At 41.0% G+C, this 12,521-nt stretch overlaps 1 pseudogene; it reads left to right on the top strand.

Annotated features, from left to right (window-relative positions):
• The first annotated feature begins 6,307 nt into the window (after positions 1-6,307).
• LOC110288148 (ornithine decarboxylase pseudogene) lies at positions 6,308-7,651 on the top strand (annotated as a pseudogene).
• Positions 7,652-12,521: the final 4,870 nt, after the last annotated feature.

The raw sequence follows: 12,521 nt of genomic DNA, 5'->3' as shown, positions 1-12,521 counted from the left end.
TCAATTTCTGAGTGTTTCTGATGTTAGTAATAAAATGACTTAAGCTTAAAAAAAAAGAAAAACTATGGGATTTGATAAATTCACCTAAAAGGAAATAACTGCTCAAGTGAAAATGTGTCCCACTGGGGAAATGCTGATAACTTTGTCTGATTCCATTGCACTATTTCTTCTAATTTAATGAAAAAAAGTTTATGGATCAAGGGCTAAACTCATCCCAGGGATAAACTGAGAAAGATTAGCCAGCTTCCTGGGTTGTTACATTAGTCTTCCTGGGTCACAGCTTAGCAACATCCCCAGGTAAAGGATGAAAAAGAATCCCAGTATAGCAGGGTCAGTGGTGCACAGTCACAGAAGCATCTGAGCCTTTTCTGAGACTTCACACAAAGCAGCCTTAGGCATTATACTACAGTCACTGTTGCAGCTGAGAGGCAACTGATAGCCCCACACTGCAGAAGTATTAATTCATGAAGCAGTCTCCCTTGGCAATTGACTGCTGTTTACCCTGGAGGTGGCCATGGCTGTCACATGATAAACATAGCATTTGAGACACTATCAGAGGAAATCCTCAAGGATAAAGGCAGGCAGTAGTTGGTAGAGTGTGGTAGGGTCAGCAGCAGGTGTTACCACAACCCCCTTTACTGCTTACTTAGCCTTCATCCTCATCTGGGTTTCCTTTAATATCTCTCACTGACTAATTCCTGTGATCCTGAATTACAAATAAAGCTTTTTGCTGAGTCAGAACATCCTCAGAATATTGAGAGGGAGCAAGATGGTGACAGCCTCACTCTACCTCTTCCTTCTCCTCCTATGTTTGACAGGTAAGATAATAGAAGAGGAGAACTTTTTCCTTGAAGATGCTTTGGAGAGTGCTAAGGAGTAAAATCCATCTGCAGCACAGATCTGGCATGTCCTTGCCTCCTAATACTGGGAACCTCTGTTCCACATCTCACAGCCTCTCTGATCCCCTCTGTGTCTCTGTTTACAGCTTCCAATGGGCAGATCATGCTCACCCAGCAAGCAGAGACACTTTGGGTTTCTCCAGGAGAGAGAGTCTCCAATACCTGCAGGGCCAGTCAGAGGCTGTTCTACACAGATGGAAATCACTACCTATTCTATACCACCAGAGACAAGGGCAGACCTTCAAAGCCCTTATTTACCATACTTCAGTCAGGACTGATTGAGTCCCCACTAGTTTCTTTAACAGTGAATTTGCAACAGAATTCACCCTCACTATTGAATACCTTCAACTGAGGACTTTGCACTTTATCACTATCTTCAAACAATGAAGGGCCATTCCACAGTGATTGAGTTTTGGACAATAATTCCCCATGGGCCTGCTTTCCCAACCTGCCCTGGACTCTGGGACTCCTCTGAAATAAACAGCTGGGGAGTCTGTGGAGACAGTAAAAAACAACTTACTGGCACCAACACAGACTGCTATATGGAATCATCTCATTTGCCTAGTCCCCTCTGTGATCTTCCATGTTTGCAAGGAAAAGACTTAAAAGGCATTGGATCAAATCTTAAAAAGCAGAAAAAAAGCAGGATGGATTGGTTCATAGTCATTCTCTTTCTCTCTACTCCCTTTCTCTCCCTCCCCCACCCATCTTCCTCTAGTCTCCTTTGGACACTGAGGCATCTCCTTCTCCAGCTCACAATCAATTTCCAAGTTCTCTCAGCCTGTCTCTTTGGGACAGACCTTTCCCTGTGGGTTTTCTTCTTCATGATGTTGCATTCTAATATCATATTTTAAAGCCATAACTCAGGAATTAGAAAATCATTGCTTAGCTGCTGTATTCCCCAGAGTAATAGGAACTGTCTTTCATGTTACTTTCTCTATAGAGAGAACTTTGATGTAGACAGGAGGAAAAATTATACTTTACCACAAGAAAATCAGGAATTATTACTAGTAGAGCAGAAGCTCAACAAAGGTCAACAGAAAATTCTCCAAGGTTCTCATTGCTGGTTGTTACTACATTGGAGATGAGTTCAGTGAGTGTGAGCCATGCCTGCTTACTTTACACTGGAATTCTATGTTATATTTAGGAGCACAGTTACTCTATGCACTATAATGTTTAGCACTTTTTTGTCAGCTTAACAAAGATGGGGAGAAAGAACCTTAACTGAGGTCTAGCTGTTATAAGATTATATGTACACAAGTCTGTAGGGGTATTTTAAAATTAATGATTGTTGTGGGAGAGTCCAGGAAACCATGGGTGGGGACATTACATCATGGTAGTCTTGAGGGATAGAAGTAAGCATGCTGAACAAGCCATGGAGAGCAAGCCAATATCTTATCTTCATAGCTCCTGCCTCTGCTCTTGCTGAAGTTCCTGCCCTGACTTCCCAGAATAATCGATTTTGATCAAGACTTGTGAGCTAAATAAACCTTTTCCTCCCCAATTTGCTTTTGGTCATGATTTTCCATCACAGTGATGGAAAGCAAAATATGGCACTGTCCAAACTAGAAAGCTAGAGGGATCCCTTCTTGCTTTTTTCCCTCCTGGTTATCTCATAGATACATTTACATTTTACTAGTTCTTCTGAACTGTATAATCCAATGCTCCCTTCAATCTCTTAATCCTTGCCCCGCCTCAAGCCCTTATTATCTCTCACATAGAACATTAAATTGTTATGAACAATGTGAGAGAGGGAGAGAGGGAGAGAGGGAGAGAGAGAGAGAGAGAGAGAGAGAGAGAGAGAGAGAGAGAGAAAATATGGCTTGTCCTTGGCCCCTCCTCCCTCTCTGATTTTCCTGCTATGATGAGGTGAACATCACTCTCCTATCATCCACTTCCTTTATGATATTCCACCTCACATTTAACATACAGCAGTGAATCCAAACTAACATGGACTGAAACTGTGAGCTAAAATAAATGATCCTCTCTTTGTCAAAGTGCCTTTTCACAGTGAAGAAACAGCATACTTAGCACAAACCTTGCAAACCAGTGATTTTCCTCAGATACCCCTGACACATCTATGCTCATGCCATAGACTTGGGCACTGAAAGGAAGCAAGGGAGAACCTATTCACATGCAAATTAAGGAAAGATATTTGAAGTCCTAAACAATGATTTGTAACCCTGTTCTATCTCTGTGAGTCAAAATGGTGCTCAAGACTTAGTGTGATGGCCCACACCATCGATCACAGTGCTTACGAAGCGGTAGATGGAATTTTGTGAGATCAAAATCCACTCCCAAGTTTAACAGGCCATAATACCTTCACTCAAAAATAAATAACAGGAACGAAATAAATTTTCAACTAATTTTTAATTAATGAATGTTTGAGATTAGCTAACATATTGTTTTATTGATGTACAAAATATTTCCCTCAACAAATATCAAACACTGTTAATTATTATAAGACAGAAAAGAAGTCAGGTGTGCTGGCACATGCCTTTAATCCCAGCACTCGGGCTGCAAAGGCAGGCAGATTTCTGAGTTCAAGGCCAGCCTGGTTTACAAAGTGGTTCCACAACAGTCAGGAATATACAGAAAAACCCTGTCTCAAAAAAAAAAAAAAAAAGAAAAGAAAAAGAAAAACAAACAATTCCCATGATACAAAATCGTATTTACCATTAGTGGAGTGTAGTGTAGAATGAGGTATCACAGTCTCCACATTGGGAAGTATATGAGAAGACAGCACAGGCAGATGTGGGCTAAGAATAGTAAGCCTAGATCAGATATATTGTTAAGTCAAACATCATGTTTTCTCTGATTTTTGTATCCTAGATTTTTATAGATTCATAAAATCCTGTGTGTGTGTGTGTGTACATGTGCAAGTGCCTGTGCATGTGCGTGTGTGTGTGTGTGTGTGTGTGTGTGTGTGTGCATGTCAGAGGGCACATATGTATGTCACATAGAAATAGGTAGAAGAACATAGGATAATAAATTTGTTATGTTCAATACACAGAATCTGAGCATGAGAATTAAAAAAATAAATATATAAATGTCTTTACTTCTTTTTTTTGGCAAAAAGACCTTCCAAGTCAAAGGATCTGTTCATTAAATTTCTACCAAACTTTGCAACAGACAGGCATAGCAGCTGCAGGCAGAGGGGAAGTGTGTAGGTCTAGGGATGTGTAGTGCAGGCAGCAGGTTAGAATCTCAGAGGAGGTTTATGTAGGAGGCTGAAACACTGTGAGAGGATAGCTGTAACGTTGCTCACAGAAATAATCTGCCAGGTCTTCAGACTGCACATTGCTGATGGTGAGAGTGAAATCTGTCCCAGATCCACTGCCTGTGAAGCGATCAGGGACTCCAGTGTACCGGTTGGATGCCCCATAGATCAGCAGTTCAAGAGACTGCCCTGCTTTCTGTTGATACCAGGCTACAGCAGTACCCACATTCTGACTGGCCTTGCAAGGGATGCTGACCCTCTCTCCTACTGATGTGGACATGAATTTTTGAGACTGGGTCATAACAATGTCTCCATCAACACCTGCAAACAGAAATAGATAATGAGTATACATTTACATATACAAAGACTTCATGATACAAATGTTAGAATAAAAAATGTCTTATCTAATGGCATCGTCTGCCTAATATTGGCTTCCTATAGGAAGTAGCTATTTAAATAAATTACTTTTAAGATGTTATAATACTTTCAAATGTCTTACCAGACAACCAGAGCAACACGAATACAAAAACCTGAGTATGAGACTCCATCTTGATGCCCATTCTGGTCTGATGTATTTCAGATCTCACTGCAAAGACCTGGTTTATAAATCATGGGCAGCTGGGCTGGCCTCTAGGGATCTATGCAAAGTAGTCATCAAATAAGGAAGTAAATTACCCAGCTGTTTGAGAGTAACCAGGTTAAATAAACCGTCAAAAGTACTACTGAAGACAGGAAGTAATCACTGGGAAGGAAGCAAAATAAAAGCTTAAGAACAAATTTAAAGCTCTGAAACCACAAGTGTATAGATGTTCTCATGACAGGATTCCATCAAAATCAGATATTGGGTGAGGGAAAAGGGCTGAAGCACTGAGGGCCAGCATAAAGAATAGAAGTAGGCAACCTCGGGAGATAGCAGGTTGGGAGGACCCTCCAGAATGCACCAGAGACCTGGGAGGTGAGAGGCTCTCAGGACTCAAAGGGATGAAGTGCATGACAGTAGGAAGAGGGAACTTATAGAACCCACCTCCAGCAGGAAGACAGGGCATCAAATGAGGGAAGAGGGTGCCATTTCACACTCACAACTCTGACCAATATTTGTTCCTGTCTGAAAGAATTACAGGGATAGACATGGAGGGAAGTCTGAAGAAAAAAAGGTCCAGCAACAGGCCCAGAGTGGAATGCAGCTCAAGGAGAGGTCCCAAAGCCTGTCACTATCACTGAGGCTATGTAGCACTCACAGAAAGGGACCTAGCATGACTGCATTCCAGAAGACCTAATAAGCAGCTGAGTTAGATGCTAATATTTGCACCCAACCAATGGAAAGAAACAATGACCCCTGATGTTGAATCAGGGAAAGACTGAAAGATGCTGAGGAGGTCCAACAGTCTCAATTAATCTGGACCCCTGAGATCTCTCAAACATTAAATCACCAAACAGGCAGCATATACCAGTTGATATGAGGCCACCAACACACATAAAGCAGAAGACTGCTGGATCTGTGTTCATTCAGAAATGATGCACCTAATCCTCAAGAGACTAGACGACCTCGGGAGATTAGAAGTCAGGTGGCATGGGAGGTGGCAGCATCCATGTGGAGACAGGGGTGTGGGAAGGAGGTATGGTATGTAGAGCAGTAGGAGGATGGACGAGTTGAATAAAATATGGAGTGTAAACAAAATTAATTAATTAACTAAATAATCAATAAAAAACCAGCAGATGAGTTTTACACAAATAATAGTACAACTAGCTTTGGTTCAATCATGAGGAAACAATAAATCCTTTACAAGAGCAGCAGCAAAAGAAGAAGGAAAAGGCAAGTGGAAAAGAAGAAAGGAAAAAAGAAGTGAAAGTGAAAGAGGAGGGTCAGGAAAGAAAGAGGAAGATGGAGAAGAGATACCAGAGGGGCAGTAAGAGAATTGTGGAAGTCAGTTCGTGCAGACACCACTACAGTCCTCCCTCAGCCAGCAACTTGGCGCCACCTCGGGTCAGTAGACATGATGAAGGAACAGACAGCTAAGTACTCTTCAAGATTCAGTGTCTCCATGGCTCCAGCAGGCCTTGTCCCTGTGCTGTGAGTGTTTCCAACATTTCAAGGATTCAGCATTCACAGTTCCTGGATATGTGATATGTAAGGAGGTGGCAATAATTTAATTCCATCTCTAGGTTTTCTGTAGGCACATGGAGAACAATGAGCAGTTTTACTAAGGAAGAGTTTGACTGCTGTATCCTAGATGATGGCTTTAGTGCTAAGGACATTCTGAACCCAAAAAATAAATGAAGTTTCTTCTTTCTATAAAAGCATCTGAGGTTGCTAAAAGCTCTTCCCCATGTTATTCCCTTTTATGCAGTCAAGTGTAAGGAAAACAGAGCCATAGTGAGTACCCTAGCTGCTATTGGGACAGGATTTGACTGTGTAAGCAAGCCTGAAATACAGTTGGTGCAGTGGCTTTGAGTGCCTCCAGAGAGGATTACCTATGGACATCTTTGTAAACAAGTGTCTCAAATCAAGTATGCTGCCAGTAATGGAGTCCAGATGATGACTTTTGACAGTGAAATTGAGTTGATGAAATTCATCAGAGCACATTGAAAGACAAAGTTGTTTTTGTGAATTGTCACAGATTATTCCAAAGCAGTTTGTTGACTCGGTGTTAAGTCTGGTGCCACACTCAAAACCAGCAGGCTCCTCCTGAAATGGGCAATAGAGCTAAATAAGACGTCATTGGTGTCAGCTTCGATGTGTGCAGTGGAGGTATTGACCCTGAGACCTTCATGCAGGCAGTGTCAGATGCCCACTGTGTATTTGACATGGGAACAGAAGTTGGTTTCAGCATGTATCTGCTTGATATTGGTGGTGGCTTTCCTGGATCTGAAGATACAAAGCTTAAATTTGAAGAGATCACCAGTGTGATCAACCCAGCTCTGCACAAGTACTTCCCATCAGACTATGGAGTGAGAATCATAGCTGAGCCGGGCAGATACTATGCTCAGCTTTCATACTTGCCGTCAACATCATTGCCCACCCGCCCCCCCCCCCAAACAAAATAGAAGGAGCAGATCTGCTCTGACGATGAAGATGAGCAAACCTTAATGCATTATGTGAATGATGGAGTGTACGGATCATTTAACTGCATTCTTTATGATCATGCACCTGTGAAGGCCCTGCTGCAGAAGAGACCCAAGCCAGATGAGAAGTATTACTCATCCAGCATCTGGGAGCCGATATGTGATGGCCTTGATCCAAACGTTGAGCACTGTAACCTGCCTGAAATGCATGTAGGTGATTGGATGGTGTTTGAGAACATGGGTGCATACACCATTGCTGTTGCTTCTACTTTAAATGGGTTGCAGAGACCAAACATCATCGCCAATGTGGCGACTCATGAAGCAGATCCAGAGTCATGGCTTCCTGCGGGAAGTAGAAGAGCAGGATGTTGGCACTCTGCCCGTGTCTTTTGCCCAGGAGAGCGGGATGGAACATCACCCTGCAGCCTGTGTTTCTGCTAGTATCAAGGTGTACATGCCATTCTTGTAGCTCTTGCCTGCAAGTTTAGCTTGAATTAAGGCATCTGGGGGGGGGGCATTTAACTTAATTAATGCTAGTTTGGAATGTAGTGTTCGCCCCAATGTAGTATGTAAGACTAGGAGATGGGGGGATCACACATGCTGTGTTCCTGTGGTAAATTTGAATATTTGTCTTCTATGGATTTTCACTCACTTTTCATGAATGATACTAATGTGTGCCCCTCAGCTGCAGAGTAAGCTTTTGTAGCTTGTACATTTGCAGAACATGCCAAAGGCTTATGTTGTGACCCATTGTGAAAATAAAGTATCTTGAAATGACCGGGCATTAGGGAATGTTTGCAAGTATCCCTTAAATAAGGCAACAACTTCTGCACAGGCTACTCTATCACAGCAGTGGGTCTAGCTCAGCAGAAAGTAGAGGTGGATGAAACAAGATTGGGTCCTTTCTCTGTGTACAACATCAGTCTGCTTAGCCCATTCCAAGTGTGTGCAGTTGACTGTGAAATCTGGTGCCCAGAGTCTATTGGTAAGGAATGTCATCTGCCTAGTGGCCTGTTGCCTAAACACTTCCTAATGAGGGCAACCCTGTTTCTTTGAACCTTGCCTGCAGAAACCCTGACTGTTCCCACAAACGTTGATTTCACCTGCATCATCACCTAGTGACAGTTGAAAGTATCATACAGATTTGGGAGTCAACCTCCTGTAATAAATTCAACAACAGCAAGACAGACAGGCAGGCGGACAGGCAGAAAGAAAGACAGACAGAAATGTGGAAAGGAGAGAAGGAATGTAGAAAAGGAAAAAAGACAAATATTTTAAAAAGAAAGGATTGGGACTGGAGACTCAACTCAGTAGTTAGAAATCACTTGCTGCTCATAAATTACTCAGGTTTAATTCACTCCAAGCATTCATGTGTTGATTCTCAGACATTTATAATTCCAGTTAAGCACACACATAGAACACATATATACAAACATACATACATACATGCATACACACACACACAAATACATTTACAGACATATATATGTGTGTGTGTGTATATATATATATACACATACAAACATCTTACATACAATTTGACATGTGAGCCCTAAGCTTCTGCTCCAGCTACCAAGTCTTCCACCTGCTGCCTTCTTTCTGCTTTCATATAATCTAACCCTGTGGAAGACCAAATGAACCCTTTCTTTTATAAAAATTGGATTTTTTATTTATTTACATTTCAAATGTTACCACTTTTCCCGGATTCCCCACTGCAAGCCCCCTATCACATCCCCCATTACCCTGCTTCTATGAGGGTGCTCCCCTACTCACCTACCCACTCTTGCCTGACTGACCTAGCATTCCTCGACCCTGGGTCATCAAACTTTCAAGCAACCAAGGGCTTGCTCTCCCACTGATGCTAGATAAGTACCCTTCAGCTCATTCATTCTGTGCCCTTCCCCAGCCTTGAGTTGGCTAGACAAACCTCCTCAGACACTAGAGCCAGGATCTGGTCTTGCTACATTTACATCTTCCTACCAGAGAACTGAGAACTGCCTGCACACTGAGCTGCTGAAGAGCTGACTTTGCAAGTCAATCCAGCTGAAACAAGCAACAAAACCAACCCAAAACAAAGAGATGGGTCCTTGGGTTTTCAGACATATATTCAGGGACAGACATTAAAATTTTGACCCTTTATCAGAGAACGTTGTTTTGGCTCATTATTTCTCTCACCATCTTTCCCATCCATCCCCAGCTTTCCTTTTAGGAACCCAGTAATGCTGGTGGCTACATCAGTCTTTCCCATGATCCTACATTGGGATCCTTGGGCTCAGTCTGATGGTTGGTTGTGAGCATTCCCATCTGTATTGGTCAGGATCTAACAGAGCCTTTCAGGAGACAGCTATATAAGGTTCCTGTCAGCAAGGACTTCCTGGCTTCTGCAATAGTGTCTGGGTTTGGTGTCTGCATGTGGAAGGGATACCCAGGTGGGGCAGTTTCTGGATGGCCTTTCCTTCATTCTCTGCTCTATTCTTTGTCACAGTATTTCTTTTACACAGGAGCAATTCTGGGTTAAAATTTTGGAGATATTGGGTGGCCCCATCCCTCAACAGGGAGGACCATGCCTGACCTCTTGATACCATCAATGTAGGTTCTCCCTCCCCTTTGTGGGCTATTTCAGCTAATGTCATCCCTATAGGGTCCTGGGAGTCTCTTTCTTTCCTGGCATCTGAGACTTTCTGATTGCTACCCCCAGTTCCCCATCCACCATTGATACACAACTCTGTTCAACTTCTGGACACTCTATACATCTCAATCTCTTCCAATACCTGAATCTGCCCATCTTTTCACCTCCCCCTCTTCTCATCCTTCCAAGTACCTCAGACCCTCTATTTCCATTGATTATTTTGTTTCCCCTTCTAAGTAGGACTGAAGTATCCACTCTTTTTTCTTCCTTCCTCTTGAGCTTTGTGTGTTCTGTGACTTGTATCATGAGTATTCCATGCACTTTGACTAAAATCCATTTATCTGTGAGTATATACTATATGTGCTCTTTGGTGACTGAGTTACCTCACTCACGATGATAATTTCTAGAGCCATCAATTGCCTGTGAAATTCATGAAGTCATTGTTTTTAATAGTTAAGTAGTATGCAATTATGTAAATGTACATTTTATGTATCCATTCCTCTTTTGAGGGATATCTGGGTTCTTTCCAGATTCAGGCAATTATAAGTAAGGCTGCCATGAACAAAGTGGAGCACGTGTCCTTATTCCATTTTGGAGCATTTTCTGGGTATATGCCCAGGAGTGGTATAGGTGGGTCCTCTGGTAGTACCATGTTCAATTTTCTGAGGAAGCCCCAGAAAGATTTCCAGAGTAACTATACAAACTTGAAATTCCACCAGCAATGGAGGAGTATTTCTCTTTATCCATATCCTCACAAACATCTCCTATCACCTGAATTTTTAATCGTACCTATTCTGACTAGTGTAAGGTGAAATCTAGGAGTTGTTTTGATTTGCATTTTCCTGAAGACTAAGGATGTTGACCATTCCTTTAGGTGTTTCTTTGCCATTTGATATTCAGGTAAAAATTCTCAAGCTCTATACTCCATTTTAAAAGAGTTATTTGGTTCTCTGGAGTCTAACTTCTTGGGTTCTTTGTATATATCAGATATTAGCCCTGTATCAGATGTAGGACTGGAAAAGATCTTTTCCCAATGTGTGGATTGCTCTTTAGTCCTATTGACAGTGTCCTTTGTCTTAAGGAAGCTTTGCAATTTTATGAGGTCCCATTTGTCATAATGTTACTCTTGATCTTACAACATAAGATATTAGTGTTCTATTCAAGAAACTTTCCCCTGTGCCCATGTCCTCATGGCTGTCCCCCACATTCTTATCTCTTGGTTTCAGTTTTATGTGGAGGTTTGTGAGGTTCAGATTATGTGGTTTTATGTGGAGATCCTTGATCCACTTGAACTTGAGTTTTTTAAAGTGAGATAAGAATGGATCAATTTCCATTCTTCTTCATGTTGAACTCCAGTTTAACCAGCACCATTTGTTGAAAATGCTGTCCTTTTTCCACTGGAAAGTTTTAGCACCTTTGTCAAATATCAAGTGACGCTATGGTTCATTTCTGCGTCTTCAATTCTATTCCTTTGATCTACCTTTATGTCTGTGTACCAATACCAGGCAATGGTTATCACTATTGCTCTGTATTTCAGCTTGAGGTCAGGGATGGTGATTCCCCAGAAATTCTTTTATTATTGAGAATAGTTTGAGCTATCCTGGGTATTTTGTTATTCCAAATGAATTTGAGAATTGCTCTTTCTAACTCTATGAAGGAATGATTTGGAATTTTGATGGGGATTGTATTGAATCTATAGATTGATTTTGGCAAGATGGCCATTTTTACTGTATTAATTGTGACAATCTATGAACATTTATGTGTAATGAAATGAGTGCTTTGTGCTTTAGTAAGGTTCTTTTATGAACATGTGTGCCCTTGCATTTGGAGATTAGGTGTTAAGAATTGACAATTCATCTTGGTAAACTTTTCCTTTGACTATTATAAAGTGTCCTTCCTTATGTTTTTTGATAATTTTGGTTGAAAGTTCATTTCATTCTAATTTAGAATGGCTAATCTAGATTGTTTTGGGGACCATTTGTGTGGAAAATTATTTTCCAACTTTTTATTCTCAGGTATTGTCTGTCTTTGTCACTGAGTTGCATTTCCTGTATACAGCAAAATGCTGGGTCCTGTTTGCCTATCCAATCTGTAAGTCTCTGTCTTTTTATTTTGGAATTTAGTCCATTGATTTTAAGAGTTATTAAGGAACAGTGACTGTTGCTTGATGTTATTTTTGATGTTTTTTTTATGTTTGTATGTCTTTCTCCTTTTGGGTTTATTATAAAATTGCTTTCTTGCTTTTTTTAGGATGTTGTTCCATCAGTGTGTTGCTGCTTTCCATCTATTATCTTTGTAGGGCTGGATTTGTGAAAATATATTGTGTAAATTTGGTTTTGCCATTCAATATCTTGTTTTCTCCATCTAAGGAAATTGAGAGTTTTGCTTGGTATAGTAGTTTGGGATGGCATTTGTATTCTCTTAGGGTCTGTAAGAGGATCTTCTAGCTTTAATAGTTTCTGTTGAGAACGCTAGTGTAATTCTGATACATGTTATTTAACCTTTTTCCCTTACTGCTTTTCATATTTTTTTGTTTTGTTTTCTGCATTTAGTGTTTTCACTATTACATGATAGGAGGTATTTCTTTTCTGGTCCAATCTATTTGAGTCCTGTATGTTTCTTGTATGTTTATGAGCATTGTTTCCCATAGGTTAGGGAAGTTTTCTTCTATAATTTTGTTGAAGATATTTACTGGACTTTTAAGTTGGGA

Source organism: Mus caroli, unplaced genomic scaffold (assembly GCF_978045245.1).
Source record: "Mus caroli unplaced genomic scaffold, Mus_caroli_1 scaffold_7, whole genome shotgun sequence".
Classification (NCBI taxonomy): Eukaryota; Metazoa; Chordata; class Mammalia; order Rodentia; family Muridae; genus Mus; species Mus caroli.
Note: the sequence above shows the minus strand (reverse complement) of the source record. Positions and strands in the feature narration are given on the sequence as shown.